At 35.0% G+C, this 20,567-nt stretch overlaps 1 protein-coding gene across 1 annotated transcript in view; it reads left to right on the top strand.

Moving 5' to 3' along the window:
• Positions 1-1,499: 1,499 nt before the first annotated feature.
• POT1 (protection of telomeres 1) overlaps positions 1,500-20,567 on the top strand; it is a 94,886-nt gene continuing 75,818 nt past the window's right edge. Inside the window, exons 1-2 of the mRNA XM_068972911.1 lie at positions 1,500-1,569; positions 8,036-8,127. The gene's annotated coding sequence lies outside the window, so the exon portion shown is untranslated. The remainder of the gene's footprint in view (positions 1,570-8,035; positions 8,128-20,567) is intronic.

Genomic DNA, 20,567 nt, shown 5'->3' with positions numbered 1-20,567 from the left:
CATCAGTTCGGTTTGTTCAGTCTCTCAGTCATGTCCGACTCTTTGCAACCCCATGAAGCCAGGCCTCCCTGTCCATCACCAACTCCCGGAGTTCACCCAAACTCACGTCCATCCAGTTGGTGATGCTATCCAGCCATCTCATCCTCTCTCGTCCCCATCTCCTCCTGCCCCCAATCCCTCCCAGCATCAGAGTCTTTCCCAATGAGTCAACTCTTCGCATGAGGTGGCCAAAGTATTTGAATTTCAGCTTTAGCATCACTCCCTCCAAAGAAATCCCAGGGCTGATCTCCTTCAGAATGGACTGGTTGGATCCCCTTGCAGTCCAAGGGACTCTCAAGAGTCTTCTCCAACACCACAGTTCAAAAACATCAGTTCTTCAGCGCTCAGCTTTCTTCACAGTCCAACTCTCACATCCATACATGACCACTGGAAAAACCATAGCCTTGACTAGACAGACCTTTGTTGGCAAAGTAATGTCTCTGCTTTTGAATATGCTGTCTAGGTTGGTCATAATTTTTCTTCCAAGGAGTAAGTGTCTTTTAATTTCATGGCTGCAGTCACCATCTGCAGTGATTTTGGAGCCCCCCAAAATTAAGTCTGCCACTGTTTCCCCATCTTCTTGCATACTTGTGTTTATTAGTGATTTGATTAAATTAATTTTCTTTCTGATGGATCATTAATGTTAATTATTACTGTGCTGTACCTAACTTCATCATTCCTATTTTGTGTGTTTGATATAGAAGAATTTAAGTGAAATATTTTTAAAATTCTAGCATTTTTATTGGTGTTATTAAGTTTAGATATAAATGAAATGTCAGTTTGAATTCTTACATTCCTTTTTCTAAACTGCACATGTCTGCAGGTATCTCAACGTTTCTTGAATTTTATTAAATGCATTTTACTATGAAATTCACTGGTTTTTACTATATATAGGTCTGTGAGTTTTGGCAGATGTATAAAAACATGTAACTGCAACCATAAGCTGTAGAACAAGCTTTCACTCCCCCCAAATTTTATAGTCAGCTGCTACCTTAATTTCAATCCATGGCAACCACTTTTGACCAGCTTTCTCAGGTTATACAGTACTTTTTGCCTTTCAAGAATGCCATGTAAATTGAATCATTTATGTAGAGTCACACACGACTGAGTAGAGTCACATATGATTGAGCAACTGAACTGTATGTAGCTTTTTCCTTTTAAAATATAGTTGATGTACAATATTATATGTTACATGTATCAGTATGTAGCCTTTTGATTGTGGCTTCTTTTCACTCCTTGCAATTCTGCAAGTTGTTACGTTTATCAATAGTATTACATTTTATTGATTGCTAGAATTCCACTACAGTCTGTTTATAACATTCCCCAGTGTAGCAGTACTTGGATTCTTTCCAGTATTTTGTAATGATGAGTAAAGTAGCCTTAAAAATTTATTCTAATTTTAGTTATGTTATTACAATCTCTTGGATTTATCTATAACTATTTTTCTTTTACTTCAGGGAAAACTCTCACTTATCTCTTCTTTAATTTGTGGTGAAAACAGAAGAGCTGTTTTAAAGATTGGACTTCAAGGTAAATGACAAGACCATTTCTGCTTAACTTGTGGCTTATAATCTAGAAATGGGTAACTTTATGTATACATACACATATACCCACAAAAATCATTTTTAGTGTGAACATCTATGGAGTGAAAATTTATTCTTTTACTCTAGCATCAAATATATGGAATGAAAAGTTATTCATCTCTAAATCTTTTTCTTCAAAGTCTGTCCACTCCCCACTCCCCCATGGCTTCTGTTTTACTTCAGATTCCTTTAATGTCCTACCCAGATATTACAATGGCTAACTCATCTCCCTATTTTCTAGTTTCATTAGTGTGACCCAAACAGCAAATTGTAAGATAATGCTATTTTCAGCATGTTATTTCTTTCCTAGGTGTTACGTGAGGTAATTCTTCTCCCTAGTAACCCTTAAATAATCTTGATAAGAGTTTAGAATACTTGGAGACCAAAGTAAATCTCATCTGAAGTCTGAAATTAGTTGAATGAATGAAGAATAGTCTACAGCAGGGAATGGGAAATAAACTTTGAAGTGTATTTCCAAAACTATTGGAAACCATATATATAACAGACACTGTTCTAGGTACAGCAATGTAGCTAGCAATATAACAATGACCAAAACAAGGTTCTTGCATTCATGGAGTTTACATTGTAGGGGAATAAGTAAATTCAGCAAATAATTGTACAAAGTAATAATTGACAGAAATTTGGTTTGAAGAAAAATAGAGCAGAGTGTAGTGGCGTGCCTGATGTATTATCCTTTTATATATTTTTAGGTTTGATTTGCTAATGTTTTGTTAAGAATTTTTGCATTTAAATTTATGAAAAATATGGTAGGAATCTGTCTTTTCCTGTAGTGATTTTGATTGGTTTTGATGTTGGGGTAATGCTGTCCTTAGTGAAGAGTTGTTTATGGTCCCTCCTTTCCTATTTTCTGGAAGACTTTACCTGGAATTGTTTATTTCTTCCTTTAATGTTTATAGAATTCACTGGTGAAACCACTTTTATATGGAGATTTTTTCATTAGGAAGATTTAATTCTAAGTTCAGTCCCTTTAATTGACATAGGGCTATTGAAATTATCTCTTTCTTTCTTGAGTAAGCATTGGTAGATTGTGTTTCTAAAGGAATTTATCCAGATCATCTTGGTTGTCAATATGTTGGTGTAAAATCATTCATAAAATACTTTTTATATGCTTTTATTGTTGGTAGAATCTGTAATGATGTTGTATTTCATTGATTTGATAATTCATGAGTTCTGTCTTCTCTCTCTTACTTTTTTCCTGATCATTCTGGCTGGAGATTTATTTGATTGATTTTGAAAATCAGCTTTTGTTTTAATTGATTTTGATTTTTCTGTTTTCCTATTTTCAGGTAACATTTCTTTTCTCTTAACCTGCTGTTAACTTCAGTCATTGTATTGTTAGCTTCTAATATTGTATTTTTCAACTCTTTAAGTTCCTGTTTAGTTTTTTTATGTCTCTCAGTTCTCCTCACCTATTGTCTTCTACTTTCTTGAACATGCAATTTTAATAACTGTTTCAAAATCTTCTATGTCAATGCTATTATCACTGTTATTTCTGAGTTATTTTCTATTGACCCCCCACCCCCTGACCATGTATCCTCCCTACCCCAGTTCTTATGTAGTCATCGTTAGTAGTTTTTTTAACTGAATGCTGGACATTCAGAGTTTTATATTATCAAACATTGGATTTATTTGTAATTCTTTAAATATTATTTGTCTTCATTTTGGAATACTATAAATTCTCTTGGAATCCATTTGATTAACTTTGTTAGGGTTGGTCTAGAGCAGCGTTTATGTCGGGACTAATTTGTCCTGATAACCAAGGAGGTGCCTTTCTGACAAGTGTACCACGTGCTTTGTGTATGAGGATTCCACTCTGGAGCCAGAACAGTTCACAGTACTGTGTGAGTCTCAGAATTATTCTGCCTCTTTCTTTCAAGTGGTTCTAATTCCTTTCTGGGAGTCTTTCCTCCTGTGCTTTTGGAGATCAGTACTCGGCCAAAGACCCAAAGGCACTTATCTCCAGAGCACTTGTCTATGCTGCTATCTTCCTTTCAACAACAAATTGCACAAATTCTATCCACTTTGCTGTCCTCAAATCTGAACTCTTCTGATTTCAGTGAGGTTGCTGGGCTTTCTTTAGATTTTACCTTCATTTTCTGTTGCCTAGAATCTCCAGGAAATAAACTAGGGCTCTGGCTTTGCTTTCCTTCTCAAAGAAATTAGTTCCCTGCACTTCCTGTTGTCCAGTGTCTGCAAACTGTTGTTTATATATATATAAATAGTTGTTGTATATATATTTATATATACAATAGTTTATATATAAAATAGTTATATATATAGTATATACAATAGTTGTATATATATATACACACTATATATAGTATGTATATATATATATACAATATATATAGTATATATATATACACAATATAGTATATATAATAGTTGTATATATATATAAAATAGTTGTATGCAATATATACAATATATATAGTATGTGTATGTATATACAATATAGTATATACAATAGTTGTATGTGTATATATATATATAATCAGTTCAGTTCAGTTCAGTCGCTCAGTCATGTCCGACTCTTTGCGACCCCATGAATCACAGCACGCCAGGCCTCCCTGTCCATCACCATCTCCCAGAGTTCACCCAGACCCACGTCCATTGAGTCTGTGATGCCATCCAGCCATCTCATCCTGGGTCGTCCCCTTTTCCTCCTGCCCCCAATCTCTCCCAGCATCAAAGTCTTTCCCAATGAGTCAACTCTTCTCATGAGGTGTCCAAAGTATTGGAGCTTCAGCTTTAGCATCATTCCTTCCAAAGAAATTCCAGGGTTGATCTCCTTCAGAATGGACTGCTTGGATCTCCTTGCAGTCCAAGGGACTCTCAAGAGTCTTCTCCAACACCACAGTTCAAAAGCATCAATTCTTCAGCTCTCAGCCTTCTTCACAGTCCAACTCTCACATCCATACATGACCACAGGAAAAACCATAGCCTTGACTAGACGGACCTTAGTCGGCAAAATAATGTCTCTGCTTTTGAATATACTATCTAGATTGGTCATAACTTTTCTTCCAAGGAGTAAGTGTCTTTTAATTTCATGGCTGCAGTCACCATCTGCAGTGATCCTAGAGCCCAAGAAAATAAAGTCTAACACTGTTTCTACTGTTTCCCCATCTATTTCCCATGAAGTGATGGAACCAGATGCCATGATCTTCGTTTTCTGAATGTTGAGCTTCAAGCCAACTTTTTCACTCTCCTCTTTCACTTTCATCCAGAGGCTTTTTAGCTCCTCTTCACTTTCTGCCATAAGGGTGGTGTCATCTGCATATCTGAGGTTATTGATATTTCTCCCGGCTATCTTGATTCCAGCTTGTGTTTCTTCCAGCCCAGTGTTTCTCATGATGTACTCTGCATAGAAGTTAAATAAGCAGGGTGACAATATACAGCTTTGACGTACTCCTTTTCCTATTTGGAACCAGTCTGTTGTTCCATGTCCAATTCTAACTGTTGCTTCCTGACCTGCATACTGATTTCTCAAGAGGCAGGTTACGTGGTCTGGTATTCCCATCTCTTTCAGAATTGTCCACAGTTTATTGTGATCCACACAGTCAAAGGCTTTGGCATAGTCAATAAAGCAGAAATAGATGGATTTCTGGAATTCTCTTGCTTTTTCGATGATCCATCGGATGTTGCCAATTTGATCTCTGGTTCCTCTGCCTTTTCTAAAACCAGCTTGAACATCAGGGAATTCACAGTTCACTTATTGCTGAAGTCTGGCTTGGAGAATTTTGAGCATTACTTTACTAGCATGTGAGATGAGTGAAATTGTGCGGTAGTTGGAACATTCTTTGGCATTGCCTTTCTTCGGGATTGGAATGAAAACTGACCTTTTCCAGTCCTGTGGCCACTGCTGAGTTTTCCAAATTTGCTGGCATATTGAGTGCAGCACTTTCACAGCATCATCTTTCAGGATTTGAAACAGCTCAACTGGAATTCTGTCACCTCCACTAGCTTTGTTTGTAGCCATGCTTTCTAAGGCCCACTTGACCTCACATTCCAAGATGTCTGGCTCTAGATTAGTGATCACATCATCATGATTATCTGGGTCATGAAGATCTTTTTTGTAGAGTTCTTCCATGTATTCTTGCCACCTCTTCTTAATATCTTCTGCTTCTGTTAGGTCCAGACCATTTCTGTCCTTTATCGAGCCCATCTTTGCATGAAATGTTCCCTTGGTATCTCTAATTTTCTTGAAGAGATCTCTAGTCTTTCCCATTCTGTTCTTTTCCTCTATTTCTTTGCCTCTCTTCTTTTCATAGCTATTTGTAAGGCCTCCCCAGATAGCCATTTTGCTTTCTTGCATTTCTTTTCCATGGGTATGGTCTTGATCCCTGTCTCCTGTACAATGTCATGAGCCTCATTCCATAGTTCATCAGGCACTCTATCTATCAGATCTAGACCCTTAAATCTATTTCTCACTTCCACTGTATAATCATAAGGGATTTGATTTAGGTCATACCTGAGTGGTCTAGCAGTTTTCCCTACTTTCTTCAATTTAAATCTGAATTTGGCCATAAGGAGTTTATGATCTGAGCCACAGTCAGCTCCTGGTCTTGTTTTTGTTGACTGTATAGAGCTTCTCCATCTTTGGCTGCAAAGAATATAATCAATCTGATTTCGGTGTTGACCATCTGGTGATGTCCATGTGTAGAGTCTTCTCTTGTGTTGTTGGAAGAGGGTGTTTGCTATGACCAGTACATTTTCTTGGCAAAACTCTATTAGTCTTTGCCCTGCTTCATTCCGCATTCCTAGGCCAAATTTGCCTGTTACTCCAGGTGTTTCTTGACTTCCTACCTTTGCATTCCAGTCCCCTACACAACAACTATATATATGCAACAACTATATATATATATACACACAACAACTATTTATATAAATAGTTGTATATATATATATATATAGTTGTACATATATATAATAGTTTTATATATATATACGGTAGTTGTATATGTATATATATAGTTGTATATATATACAATAGTTGTATATAATTTTATATATATAGTTTTATATATATATAAATAGTTGTGTATATTTATATAAATAGTTGTATATATATAGTTGTGTGTATATATATATAAATAGTTGTTGTATATATATAGTTGTATATATGTAATAATTGTATATATATACAATAGTTGTATATATATAGTTGTATATATATAATAGTTGTATACTATACAATATATATTGTATGTATATATATATATACAATATAGTATATACAATAGTTGTGTGTATATATATATATAATAGTTATATATATATATATATAGTTGTTGTTTTTGTTAGTTTCTAGTCTCTTTAAGGACAAAACAAATCCAGTTCCCATTACTCTGTCATGGCCAGAAATAGACATCTGACAGGGCATTTACTATATTAAGGAAGTAAGTTATATTTTGATTAGAAACCATTGTATTTTTGCTTTTGAGAACATTAGTGTTTCAATTTATATGTCTACTTATTTTGAGGAATTGGATGACAGAAGTAAGTGAAAGGAGGTAATAGGCAGATGTGTCATAGTTTTTTCATTGCTGGTGATAAAGTAGCAGATTCAAGAGTTATAAGTTACACTGCAAGTTTTGGAAAGATGGTTCATGTGCTTCATAGGTACATGAAAGTCTGATATGAGAGTTGTTGGAGTAATTGAATGTTTGAAAGCTGATATTAACGAGACTTCTCTCAGATGTTACAGTAATTGAATCTTAGCATTTGACCTTGCTTCAGTGGTTCTAGGAGGTGACCTCTGGAGAACAAAGATTATGGAGAGTCTTCCCCAAAGCCTAGAATTTCCAAATGAGATTCCTCATAGCATATCTGTTTCTTCTTTTCTAAATAATTCTTATTGTCAAAATCACAAAAAGCTCAGTTTTTACACTCACACTGCTCTTTTTCTCTTCAGTGTATGAGTGCTGCAGAGAGCTCATTTGTCTAGATTAAAACTTAAAGTTCTAATAATTATATATTACCAGAAGTTCGGTAAAAATAAAGTATTTGGAGAATGATGTTATACAGTACAAAAATGGAATTATTTTTATTTAGTTATTATTCAGTATCTTATTCAGTTCTTTTGATGGTAACCATAGGAAAATAAATTGAAAGTGATCATTATGTGATGTTAATGTGGTATTTACAGAAATTTGTAAAACATATTATAGTTGAAACTGTTATAATTTTGGTTTTAATGCCTAGTAGCATTCTGTACATTATTTTTGCAATTCTTAAGGTGATAAACTAAAAGTGAATTATAAACATTTTAGTTGCTCTTCATAATTTTATTTTGAAGTAACTATAGGTTTTAGAATTTCATTGTCAGCAATTTTTTTGTGTCTATTAAACTTCTGTATCTGAAGTGTTTTTCTGTGTGTGTTTCTCTATAGAACAAGATAATTCGAATTCAGAGATCAGCAAGATCAATATATTATTTTTTGGAAACTTAGCAAAGGACTGTGCTAAAGTTTTCTATGAAGGGGTAAAATACTTTTATTTTACTTTATCTCTTTAGAAATAGAATTATTGATCATGCTATATGTATCCTGCAAGCCATTTTTTAGAAATTCATTATAGATTTGCAGATGTATGAAAAATTATACTTTTTTAAAAAGCAACATCCTTAAAATTGAACACTCCAAAGAGATTAGTGAAACTTATCATTGACAGAAAAAGGGACAATTTTTCCTCTCACTTAAGTTTAATTTTCAATATTCAATAGACTGTCTTAAAGATAGGTACATTTTCTCTTACTTAAAAATAATCCTTACTAACTAAAAAATAACATGAGCTATAAGTCTATATGAGTATGTCTATAATATTTTCTGTAATTATTATAAAATAAATGCCTGCTAAAATCCCCAGCAAGATGATATCAAACCAAACCCAGCAGTATATTAAAAGGAGAGTAAACACCGTGACCAAAGGGATTTATCCCAGAAATTATGTTTGGTTCAATGCAAGAAAATCATTATAGTACATTGTATTACATTGTAATAGCATCACTGACTAGATGGATATGAATTTGGGCAAACTCCAGGACATAGTGGAGGATAGAGAAGCCCGAGTGCTATAGTACATAGGGTCTCAGAATTGGACAAATTTAGCTACTGAACGAAAACAAAATACATCACATTAATAATAGAACAAAGGGATAAAAAACACAAATTATTGTCTTAATTGACACAGAAAAGGTATTTGAAAAATTCTACATGCTTTTGTAGTCAGAACACTCAGAAAAATCAAAGGGAACATCGTAATGTAATAAAAGTCAATTATGTAAAACCTCTAACTAACTTCATACTCAATAGTGAAAGACTGAAAGCTTTCCTCGTAAGGCAGGAACATGAAAAGGATGCTTGCTTTCACCACTGCTCTTCAGCCTTGTACTAGAGCTTCTAGCCAGAGTAATCAAATAAGCAGAAAAGATTTAATTTATAAAAGGAGAAGTAAAATTATCTCTCTTCTCAGAGTAGGAAGTAAAGACATACCTGAAATAACAGGCAAGTTTGGCTTTGGAGTACAAAATAAAGCGAGGCAAAGGCTAGCAAGAGTTTGGCCAAGAGAATGCACTGGTCATAGCAAACACCCTCTTCCAACACACGAGAGACGACTCTACATGTGGACATCACCAGATGGTTAATACCGAAATTAGATTGATTATATTCTTTGCAGCCAAAGATGGAGAAGCTAAATTGAAGAAAGTAGGCCATTCAGGTATGACCTAAATCAAATCCCTTATGATTAAACAGTGAAAGTGACAAATATATTCAAGGAATTAGACCTGACAGAGTGCCTGAAGAAATATGGACAGAGGTTCGTAACATTGTACAGGAGGTGGTGACCAAAGCCATTCCCAAGAAAAAGAAATGCAAAAAAGGCAAAATGGTTGTCTGAACAGGCCTTACAAATAGTTGAGAAAAGAGAATTAAAAGGAAAAGGAGAAAAGGAAAGATAAACCTATCTGAATGCAGAGTTCCGAAGAATAGCCAGGAGAAATAAGAAAGCCTTCTTAAGTGAACAATGCAAAGAAATAGAGGAAAACAATAGAAACCAGAAGACTAGATCAGTTTTCATTCCAATCCCAAAAAGGGGCAATGCCCATGAATGTTCAAACTACTGCACAATTGCACTCATTTCACATGCTGTTAAAGTAACGCTCAAAATCCTTCAAGCTACGCTTTAACAGTAAGTACATGAATGAAGAACTTTCCGATGTTCAAGCTGCATTTAGAAAAGGCTGAGGAACTCGAGATCAAATTGCCAACATCCATTGGATCATAGAAAAAGCAAGGGTATTCCAGAAAAACATCTGCTTCATTGACTGTGCTAAAGCCTTTGATTGTGTGGATCAGAACAAACTGGGAAATTCTTAAAGAGAGGAGATAACCAGATCACTTCACCTGCCTCCTGAGAAATCTTTATGCAGGTCAAGAATCAATAGTTAGAACCAGATGTGGAACAACAAACTGGTTCCTAGTTGGGAAAGGAGTATGTCAAGGCTGTATATTGTCACCCTGCTTATTTAACTTCTATTACATCATGTGAAATGCCAGGCTGGATAAAGCACAAGCTGGAATCAAGATTACCATGAGAAATATCAGTAACCTCAGGTATGCAGATGACACCACTCTAACGACAGAAAGTGAAGAGGAACTAAAGAACATTTTAATGGAGGTGAAAGAGGAGAGAGAAAAAGCTGGATTAAAACTAAATATTCGAAAATGAAGACCATGACATCTGGTCCCATCATTTCATGGCAGATAGATGGGAAGCAATAGAAACAGTGACAGACTTTATTTTCTTGGGCTTGAAAATTATTGCAGATACTGACTGCAGTGATGAAATTTAAAAAGATGCTTGCTCCTTGGAAGAAAAGCTATGACAAACCTAGACAGCATACTAAAAAACAAACATCACTTTGCTGACAAAGGTCCATATAATCAAAGCTATGGTTTTTCAGTAATCATGTATGGATGTGAGAGTTGGACCATAAAGAAGGCTGAGCACCAAAGAATTGATGCTTTAAAACTGTGGTGCTGGAGAAGACTCTTGAGAGTTCTTTGAACAGCAAGGAGATCACACCAATCAATCCTATAGGAAATCAACTCTGAATATTCATTGCAAGGGTTGATGCTGAAGATTCAGTACTTCAGCTACCTGATGTGAAGAGCCAAGTAATTGGAAAAGACCCTGATCTGGGAAAGATTGAGGGCAAGAGAAGAGGGTGATAGAGGATAAGACGGTTGGATGGCATCCTTAACTCAATGAACATGAGTTTGAGCAAACTCAGGGAGAAAATGAAGGATAGGGAAGCCTGGCATGCTGCAGTCTGTGGGGTCACAGAGTCAGAAATGACTAAGCAACTGAACAATGAACAAGTCTTCTCAGATGACCTGATCCAATATATATAAAATCTTAAATTCCAAAAAAAAAAAAAATGCTGAGAGGGCTAATATATGAATTTAGAAATGTTGTAGGGTACAAGATAGACACACCAAAAACAGTTCTACCATCAGTAGAACTGTGTGCTGGAAATGTTTTAGATCTGTGTTGTCAATATGGTAGCTACTTGTCTTATTTGGCCAGTGAGCACTTAAAATATGGCTTGAGGAACTGAATTTTAAACTTTGTATCATTTTAATTAAATAGCCACATATGGTTAGTTTTTACTGTATTGGACAGCACATCTACAGAAATTAACCACTCTGGTGTATAATACAGATTTTTTTTCTGCATATGTATTAAAATGATTTAAAATTGTTTTTTGATAAGAATCATATGACATCTTTGATGTTAATTAGTGATCCCCTGGATATTTGCAGAACCAGTTTTGGCAATTAACTAATATTGAAGCATATAGCTATAAAAATTATTGAGTCATTGATGTCTCCAGATAAATTGTTTAGTATTAGAAAGTACTTCTAAAATGGTGCTACAGAAATATTAGATATGTGGTTGATTTATGGTTGTTACTAACAAGTAAATGATATGGGGAAAAACAATGGTTTCTATAAAACGACAAAGTCAGATGAGATTGTCGGTACTCTGTCTCTTTTTTCATTTACATTCATTTAGGTTCAGCAAACATTTATTAAGGGCTGACATTTTGCTTGACTTTGTGCTAGGCTCTAAAGAAACCAAAATGAATAAGACACAGTGCTTGACCTTATGGTGTCCACTATCGCTAGTCTACTGGAAATCATTTAATGGTGGTGACTAGAATAGAACTGGAGTAGCAACCTCAATAAACTGAGGATGAATCTGCCTGGAGGATTTGGGGAAAAACATCAAGCAGCAGGCACAGAGTTTTTAGTGGAACATTTTATCTGTTAGTCTTTAAAATTTTTATTATGAAAAATTTCACACATATGTATAAGTGGTAAGAATTGAATAATGACTGTCCATATTCTGAATATCTAACTTCAGCGGTAATCAATATTTAGGCTCTTATTTAATCCATTTCATCTACTCATTTTACTGCCACAGATTATTTTGAGGCAAAAAGCAGGAGTTACATAATTTAAACCCTAAAAATTTCAGCATATAAAAGAGAAAGGATCCTAAAATTATGTATATATGTATATGTATGTATGTGTTTATGTATATACACAAATGAATACATACACAATATAATTATACTACTGAAGTGTTAACATAGCTTTTATAAATCATGACATCATCGGCACAGTCATGTATACACACACACACACACACACACACACACATCTATGTATATTTCTCTTTTCCTATGTATTTGTATACATGCATAAGCACAATTTCATCATTATGCCTACAATAATTTATATATATATATATAATGTCAAGTCTGTTCCAGTTTCCCTGATTATCTCCTAGATTATTTTTCAATTTATTTTCTTCTACCAGGAAGAGATTTAAGGTAGAGGAATCAGTGAGAGCTTAACAGTAATTCAGAAACTGTAAAGATGAAAAATAATAAGGCTCTTGTTGACTTGACATAGAATTAGTTGTATATGTGTTTTGTGTTTGTAGTTTGGAGACTGACGTGAGAAAACATTTCTACTATTTATGTCAGAGAATGTTTTGCCTATGTTCTCTTCTAGGATTATTTTGCTAAATTTCTGTGAAAAGGTGGTAAATCAAATTTTTCCCTTAATTTTTAATTGGGACAAAGAAAAGAATGTAGTCATTTATTTTTTCCTCAGTGAACAGCTGTTATTAAGTCAGTGGTGTATCTTAAAATCTTACTTTAAAACTTGAGGAAAGCAAATAGTTGCCATGCAGTTCATGTTCTAAAACTCCTAGGATAGTTCATTAGGCTGTTTCTCTCACAATAGTAACCAGAGTAATTTTTGATGCAATTTAAATGTTTTTGATTGTGATATAATTTTAACATAGTTGGTATGGCACTGTGAAGTTCTGGAGGCAAATATACTAAAAAAAAAAAGTACTACCTATTAGCCTTATCAGGAAAGTGGACTAGGAAATAAAAGTTTATAAAGCTAATGTATCATACACACAATCAAATCTGCTTGAGGTTGTTTAGGTAGGGTAAAAATCAGTATCTCTGTATAGCTATTTTAATGAGGCACTGCTATGAATGGCTCCGGTAGAGGCCTGTTATTACTGTTATTCCTTATTATTATTCTTGCCCTTAAAGGCATGACTTTATTTCAGCTTTGTTTAAATAATTAATATTTATGATGACAATTCTGAATTACTAAGAATTCAGTGTTTCATAAGACTCCAAATCATGTCTTTTTTTAAGAAAGATATTCTTCAGAAATGATGAGAGGGAGGGAGAGAGGGGAATGAAAGTGAGAATACTTAGTAGGTGTTTAACAGGGAAAGTTTCACTCCCATCACTTACTCCCATTATTAGATAATATCACTGCTGTGCCATTTTTTTGGTATCCTTCCAGGGTTATATATGTATGTATATATGTATACTTACATATGTATGTGTATGTATATATGTATACTTGCATATGTATGTGTATGTATATATGTATACTTACATATGTATGTGTATATATATGTATATGTAAACTCATATGTGCGTTATCCAGTGACATCATACTATCCACGTTTTGTAAATTGCTTTATTTCACAACATATCTTGGACATCTCAGAGAAGTGTTTTAAAAATAAATACATGTTTTTGAGATTAGTTGTTTGTCAGTTGCTTCATTTGCTATTATTTTCTCCCATTCAGAAGGCTGTCTTTTCACCTTGCTTATAGTTTCCTTTGTTGTGCAGAAGCTTTTAATTTTAATTAGATCCCATTTGTTTATTTTTGCTTTTATTTCCAGAATTCTGGGAGGTGGATCATAGAGGATCCTGCTGTGATTTATGTATGAGAGTGTTTTGCCTATGTTCTCCTCTAGGAGTTTTATAGTTTCTGGTCTTACATTTAGATCTTTAATCCATTTTGAGTTTATTTTTGTGTGCGGTGTTAGAAAGTGATTTAGTTTCATTCTTTTACAAGTGGTTGACCAGTTTTCCCAGCACCACTTGTTAAAGAGATTGTCTTTTCTCCATTGTATATTCTTGCCTCCTTTGTCAAAGATAAGGTGTCCATATGTGTGTGGATTTATCTCTGGGCTTTCTGTTTTGTTCTCAAAAATATACAAGCAACTTATGCAGCTCAATTCCAGAAAAATAAATGACCCAATCAAAAAATGGGCCAAAGAACTAAATAGACATTTCTCCAAAGAAGACATACGGATGGCTAACAAACACATGAAAAGATGCTCAACATCACTCATTATCAGAGAAATGCAAATCAAAACCACAATGAGGTACCACTTCACACCAGTCAGAATGGCTGCGATCCAAAAATCTGCAAGCAATAAATGCTGGAGAGGGTGTGGAGAAAAGGGAACCCTCCTACACTGTTGGTGGGAATGCAAACTAGTACAGCCACTATGGAGAACAGTGTGGAGATTCCTTAAAAAATTGCAAATAGAACTACCTTATGATCCAGCAATCCCACTGCTGGGCATACACACCGAGGAAACCAGAATTGAAAGAGACACATGTACCCCAATGTTCATCGCAGCACTGTTTATAATAGCCAGGGCATGGAAACAACCTAGATGTCGATCAGCAGATGAATGGATAAGAAAGCTGTGGTACATATACACAATGGAGTATTACTCAGCCGTTAAAAAGAATTCATTTGAATCAGTTCTGATGAAATGGATGAAACTGGAGCCGATTATACAGAGTGAAGTAAGCCAGAAAGAAAAACACCAATACAGTATACTAACACATATATATGGAATTTAGAAAGATGGCAATGACGACCCTGTATGCAAGACAGGAAAAAAGACACAGCTGTGTATAACGGACTTTTGGACTCAGGGAGAGGGAGAGGGTAGGATGATTTTGGAGAATGGCATTCTATCATGTATACTATCATGTAAGAATTGAATCGCCAGTCTATGTCTGACGCAGGATACAGCATGCTTGGGGCTGGTGCATGGGGATGACCCACAGAGATGTTATGGGGAGGGAGGTGGGAGGGGGGTTCATGTTTGGGAACACATGTAAGAATTAAAGATTTTAAAAAATAAATAAATTAATTAAATTAAATAAAAAATAAATACATGGTATTGAATATTAGGGATCTATTTGCTTATATTTTAAACACATTTTATCTTTATCCTTAAAATTCTTGTATTTATTCTTATTTGAAAAGCAATATAAAAAGTTTATAATAAAATGAATTAGCATGTACGCATTCTATAAAACATGTGTGATATATTAGATATTAGTATTTTTCCTAACTGATATGAAAGGTGTTTTCTGCTATTGAAATATATTTTAAGTAGGTATTCATTAAAATAGGATAGAACTATACAACTAATTCAGAGAAGGCAATGGCACCCCACTCCAATACTCTTACCTGGAAAATCCCATGGATGGAGAAGCCTGGAAGGCTGCAGTCTATGGGGTCGCTGAGGGTTGACATGACTGAGCGACTTCACTTTCACTTTTCACTTTCATGCATTGGAGAAGGAAATGGCAACCCACTCCAGCATTCTTGCCTGGAGAATCCCAGGGATGGGGCATCCTGGTGGGCTGCCGTCTATGGGGTCACACAGAGTTGGACACGACTGAAGTGACTCAGCAGCAGCAGCGTACAACTAATTAGTACTTGTCTGGTAACAGGATATTGATAATGGTAAGTCAAAGTTTCTCCTTTTAAAATATAATGGTGAGAAGACTGAGGTCACAATTTAGTTTAAATTCTTTCAGCATTTAAAATCATGAATGCTGGTCATCTGAGAGATCTAATTAGGCTATTTATTTTAGAGTTTTTAGTGTCTAGGGTAAAGACTGTTGCAAATCAAAGGTAAAACTTTTTGCATAAAAGGATGAACTTTATACTTCAGTTCTTATACCGTTCTTGGTCACTTGTTTTCTAAAGCTTAGCTCTGTGTTTTAAGTACAGCAGTCCTAAAACATCTTTGCTAGATTAATGGTACATTTTGCAAGCGTACGAATGCTCTGACTGAAACTCCACTCATCTGAGGCATTTTTTTTCAGTTTTAGCTTTTGTTTAAAGAAAGTTTGGGCTTCCCTGGTGGCTCAGACTGTAAAGCGTCTGCTTGCAATACGGGAGACCCGGGTTTGATCCCTGAGTCAGGGTCGGGAAGATCCCTGAGAAGGAAATGGCAACCCACTCCAGTATCCTTGCCTGGAGAATCCCATGGACGGAGGAGCCTGGTAGGCTACAGTCCACAGGGGTTGCAGAGAGTCGGACATGACTGAGCTACTTCACTTTCACTTTTCACTTTCAAAGAAAGTTTTAACATTAATATGTAGATATAAAATACAACTTTTTCAAAGTACTTAAATTTTTTTTCAAAGATCTTCCCACAAAACTGACAAAATTATAGACGTTTGTTAATATATTTTTTTCCCACCCCTGTAGGATTTAGTTTTGAAAGGGCAGGTAGAGTAGTACCTGGAAGTCAGAGATCTGGATTCTTGTCTTGTTCTACAATAGTTAGCTGTATGTGACCACAGACTGCTAATTTATCCTCTCTGGCCCTTATTTTCTTATCTGAAAAGTGAAGATATACTTGATTAGATGGCTTCTCAGGTCCTTTGCAATTCTAAAATGCCAGGTTTCTATGAAGTAAGTTTTGTGGTAGTTGTATAGTTTATGTTAAGATTTAATGAAGTTTTTTTTAAATGTAATATGTGTATGTTTCATGGGTATATTCATATGTTTCGGTGTTCACCTAGTTGTCTGAAGATTTGTTGAATATTTTTTGTCTTCTATGCTTGATGTCTGAAAAATCTTACTGATTAAGATAGTTATAAACCTTGCCATCATGTAGTAATTTTCAGTGGAGAAAAGTGGAATTACAACAACTATTGTGTAATTAATTATTTTATCCAGATGTGATAAAATAATTAATTTTATTTAATTATAAATATTTATATTATTTGTTTATAAATAAATAAGTATTTTTGCCTGGAAAAATCCCATGGACAGGAGCCTGGTAGGCTGCAGTCCATGGGGTCATGAAGAGTTGGACACTTACTGAGCAACTTCACTTTCACTTTTCACTTTCATGCATTGGAGAAGGAAATGGCAACCCACTCCAGTGTTCTTGCCTGGAGAATCCCAGGGACGGCGGAGCCTGGTAGGCTGCCGTGTATGGAGTCACACAGAGTCGGACACGACTGAAGCGACTTAGCAGTAGATGTGTACTGAGAAGATTGAGTGGCAGAATAAAAATAGCAGGAAGAATGAGCACAGCGGTACTAGGAGAATAGATCATTCCTGCATGAGGATCCTGGAATGCTAAGGAATTATGCGAAGGCAGAATTCCATAGTGAGTCACACAAAATATGGCTGTTGGACTGTAGTGGGGATATCAGATCATAAAATGATTTGAGACCACTTAAAGATTTTGGTTTTCATGCTAATATTGCATGTATTACTTCCAGTTATGTCCTTGGTGTTTCACGATCCAATAGATGCTAGTAATACCCATGAAATACGTTTCTTATGTTAGAGAAATATTTTCTGTCAGTCACTGTACTATCAGTGACATCAGGTGCATGACTTTTCTCTGTACCCTTTCACTCTTTAGCAGTGTTTTAAGGTGTAATAACCTAACAATATTTGCAAGTTCTGTATAGTAAAAATTACTTTACTGCTTGGTAAAGTCAGATAAATTTTTCTTTTCCTATTATCAGTTGCTTCATATTTTCTCTGCCCTTTTCCTGCTCAGTCATGAGAAATTTTAATGTATTATCCATTAAAATTAGCAAATTAATACACTAGTTTTGTGATTTACATTTTTGATATCTATTGATTTGCTTCCTGTTGCACCACTGATTGTGTTCATCATTAGGAAATATTAGCATGTAAAAACCACACTTGTTTATGTGCAAGTAAGTTGCCTGATTTTGTTTTTTCTTTTTAATTGTTCACTTTTAAAGAACACTTATGTTAAAAAGATGTGTCCTGATTTCATTACCTCGGAGACTGATTTGTGGTAGAAATATTCCTTTTGGCTAAACTAAAAATTGTTTCATGACGAGGACTCAGTCCAAGGCACTGTAACAAAAGGGAAATGACCCCTTTGTGATTCCTGAGTATTCCGAGTTAGTTCAAAGATTTCATTTCATGTGTTTTCACTTTTATAACATTGATGCAAAGATAGAGATTAAAACCTTATCATTTTTAGTAGCAGGGTTATGCTTCTCAGGCTGATTTCCTATTTCTGTTTTCAGTAGACTGGGATAGGTGCCCACTCTAATATATATCAGAATACTGTAGTCTCACTACTAAACTGTGTATTTCCCATTCTTGTTTGAATGTTTTCAGTATGCTCTTCTCAGAAACTTAGAACAATGTATATTAAATCTCATTTCCAACTTAGTCTAATGAATGTTTATACATACTAAAACAGCCTATTGTATATTAATCTTTCTTATCCTCTGTGTATTTGAATTAATTTGAGAGCCATTATGATTAATAAATCATTAAGTATGAATCCGAGGCCACTTATTTTACTCTTTGTGAGGTTCAGTATTTCTGTTTTTACTAGTGCTGATTAATTTATTCAGCACATATTTATTGATCACTGATTATGAACAGCAGCTTCCACCAGTCACTTGTATGAGATAGCCATATGGATAAGACATTCTTCGTCCCAAGGATCTGACAGAGTTTTAAGGGCAGTAAAAATATTAAGAAAGTTTATAAATAACACAGAATATAAAAAATATTTAAATGATGTATAGGAGAGTTTAGAAGAAGGAAGAATTATTTTTCCTTCTTCCTTCTTTGGGGTACAATCTAAGATAAACCTCACAGGGAAGAAACATTTACAGCCTAGATTTTCAAAGATAGATAGATAGATATGTGCAGAAGAGAAAAATGCTATTTATTATTAGTGGGGGCTCAGAATATTCCAAAAATGTATGTGGAAAAGCACTAGATATTTAAGAGAATATGATTTACGTAGTATTGAATGGCAGTATCTGGAGATAAAACAGGCACAGTCAGTTAGGATGAGATCACCAAGCCCCTTCAGTGCAATGTATATGTGTAAATTAAACATAAATTCATGTTTATAGGGCTTCCCGGGTGGCTCAGCAGTAAAGAATCTGTCTGCAATTCAGGAGATGTGGGTTTGATCCCGGGAGGATCTCCTGAAAGAGGGAGTGGCAACCCGCTCCAGTATTCTTGCCTGGAGAATCCCACGGACAGAGGAGATTGGTGTGTTACAGTCCATGAGTTGTAAAGAGTCACGACTGAAGTGACTGAACACACAACACACACGTTTATTATATATATGTATAAATATATATAAATGGGGGAGGGATAAATTGGGAGATTGGGATGGACATATACACATTGCTGCTAAGTCACATCAGTCGTGTCCAACTCTGTGTGACCCCGTAGACAGCAGCCCACCAGGCTCCCCTGTCCCTGGGATTCTCCAGGCAAGAACACTGGAGTGGGTTGCTATTTCCTTCTCCAATGCGTGAAAGTGAAGTCGCACAGTCATGTTCGACTCTTCGCGACCCCATGGACTGCAGCCTACCAGGCTCCTCTGTCCCTGGGATTTCCCAGGCAAGAGTACTGGAGTGCCATCGCCTTCTCCAATATACACATTACTGTATGTAAAATAGGTAACTGTGAGGACCTACTGTATAGCACAGCACTCTGCATAGCACTCAGCACTCTGTAATGTGATACATGGCAAAATAGTCCAAAAAGAGGGCTGTACACCCGAAACTAACACATTGTAAATCAATTATACTCCAATGAAAATTAAAAGTAAAATTTAAAAAAATATAATAAATTAGACATGTTATTTTTCCTTTCTTAGATTATTTTTGGTTATTTCCATTTTGTTGATTATATGTTACAGGAAAAGTTGTAACTTTTTTGAGTTGTGTTGCTAATGTTAAAGTAGAATACACTTGGAAAAAGTTTTATTATGAATACTTAAGTCCTGCTTTTAATAATTTGTCTCTTTATTTAAAATTTTCTGCCATCATAAAAGAAATATTTTTTATTTAAAAGTTTAGTTTACACAGAAAAATAGAAAAATGCATCTCTACCCCTAACGTTTTCATTTAGTATATAGGTTTATGTTTAAGACGTTTTAAAGTAAAATAGAAAATAATATGAGATGGGTTATTATTTGTATTTTGAAGGGAATATAGAACTGACAAACCAGTGACTTCCCTACTTCTGTTTATTTTCTTGTGTTAGTTTGATTAAATAACTTCACATCTTTGGCAAAAATATTGTTTTCATTTAAATCAGAGTATACTGTTCTAAGGTATGTTGGAAAAAATTTAATATTTTTTAGTTATAAAAGTAATTTATTCCTGAAGGAGTCTTTAGAGCGCCCTAAAAAAGGATAATGGAAAATCTTTGGTGGGAAGGAAGAT

This window comes from Capricornis sumatraensis, chromosome 5 (assembly GCF_032405125.1).
Source record: "Capricornis sumatraensis isolate serow.1 chromosome 5, serow.2, whole genome shotgun sequence".
In the NCBI taxonomy this organism is placed as follows: domain Eukaryota; kingdom Metazoa; phylum Chordata; class Mammalia; order Artiodactyla; family Bovidae; genus Capricornis; species Capricornis sumatraensis.
Note: the sequence above shows the minus strand (reverse complement) of the source record. Positions and strands in the feature narration are given on the sequence as shown.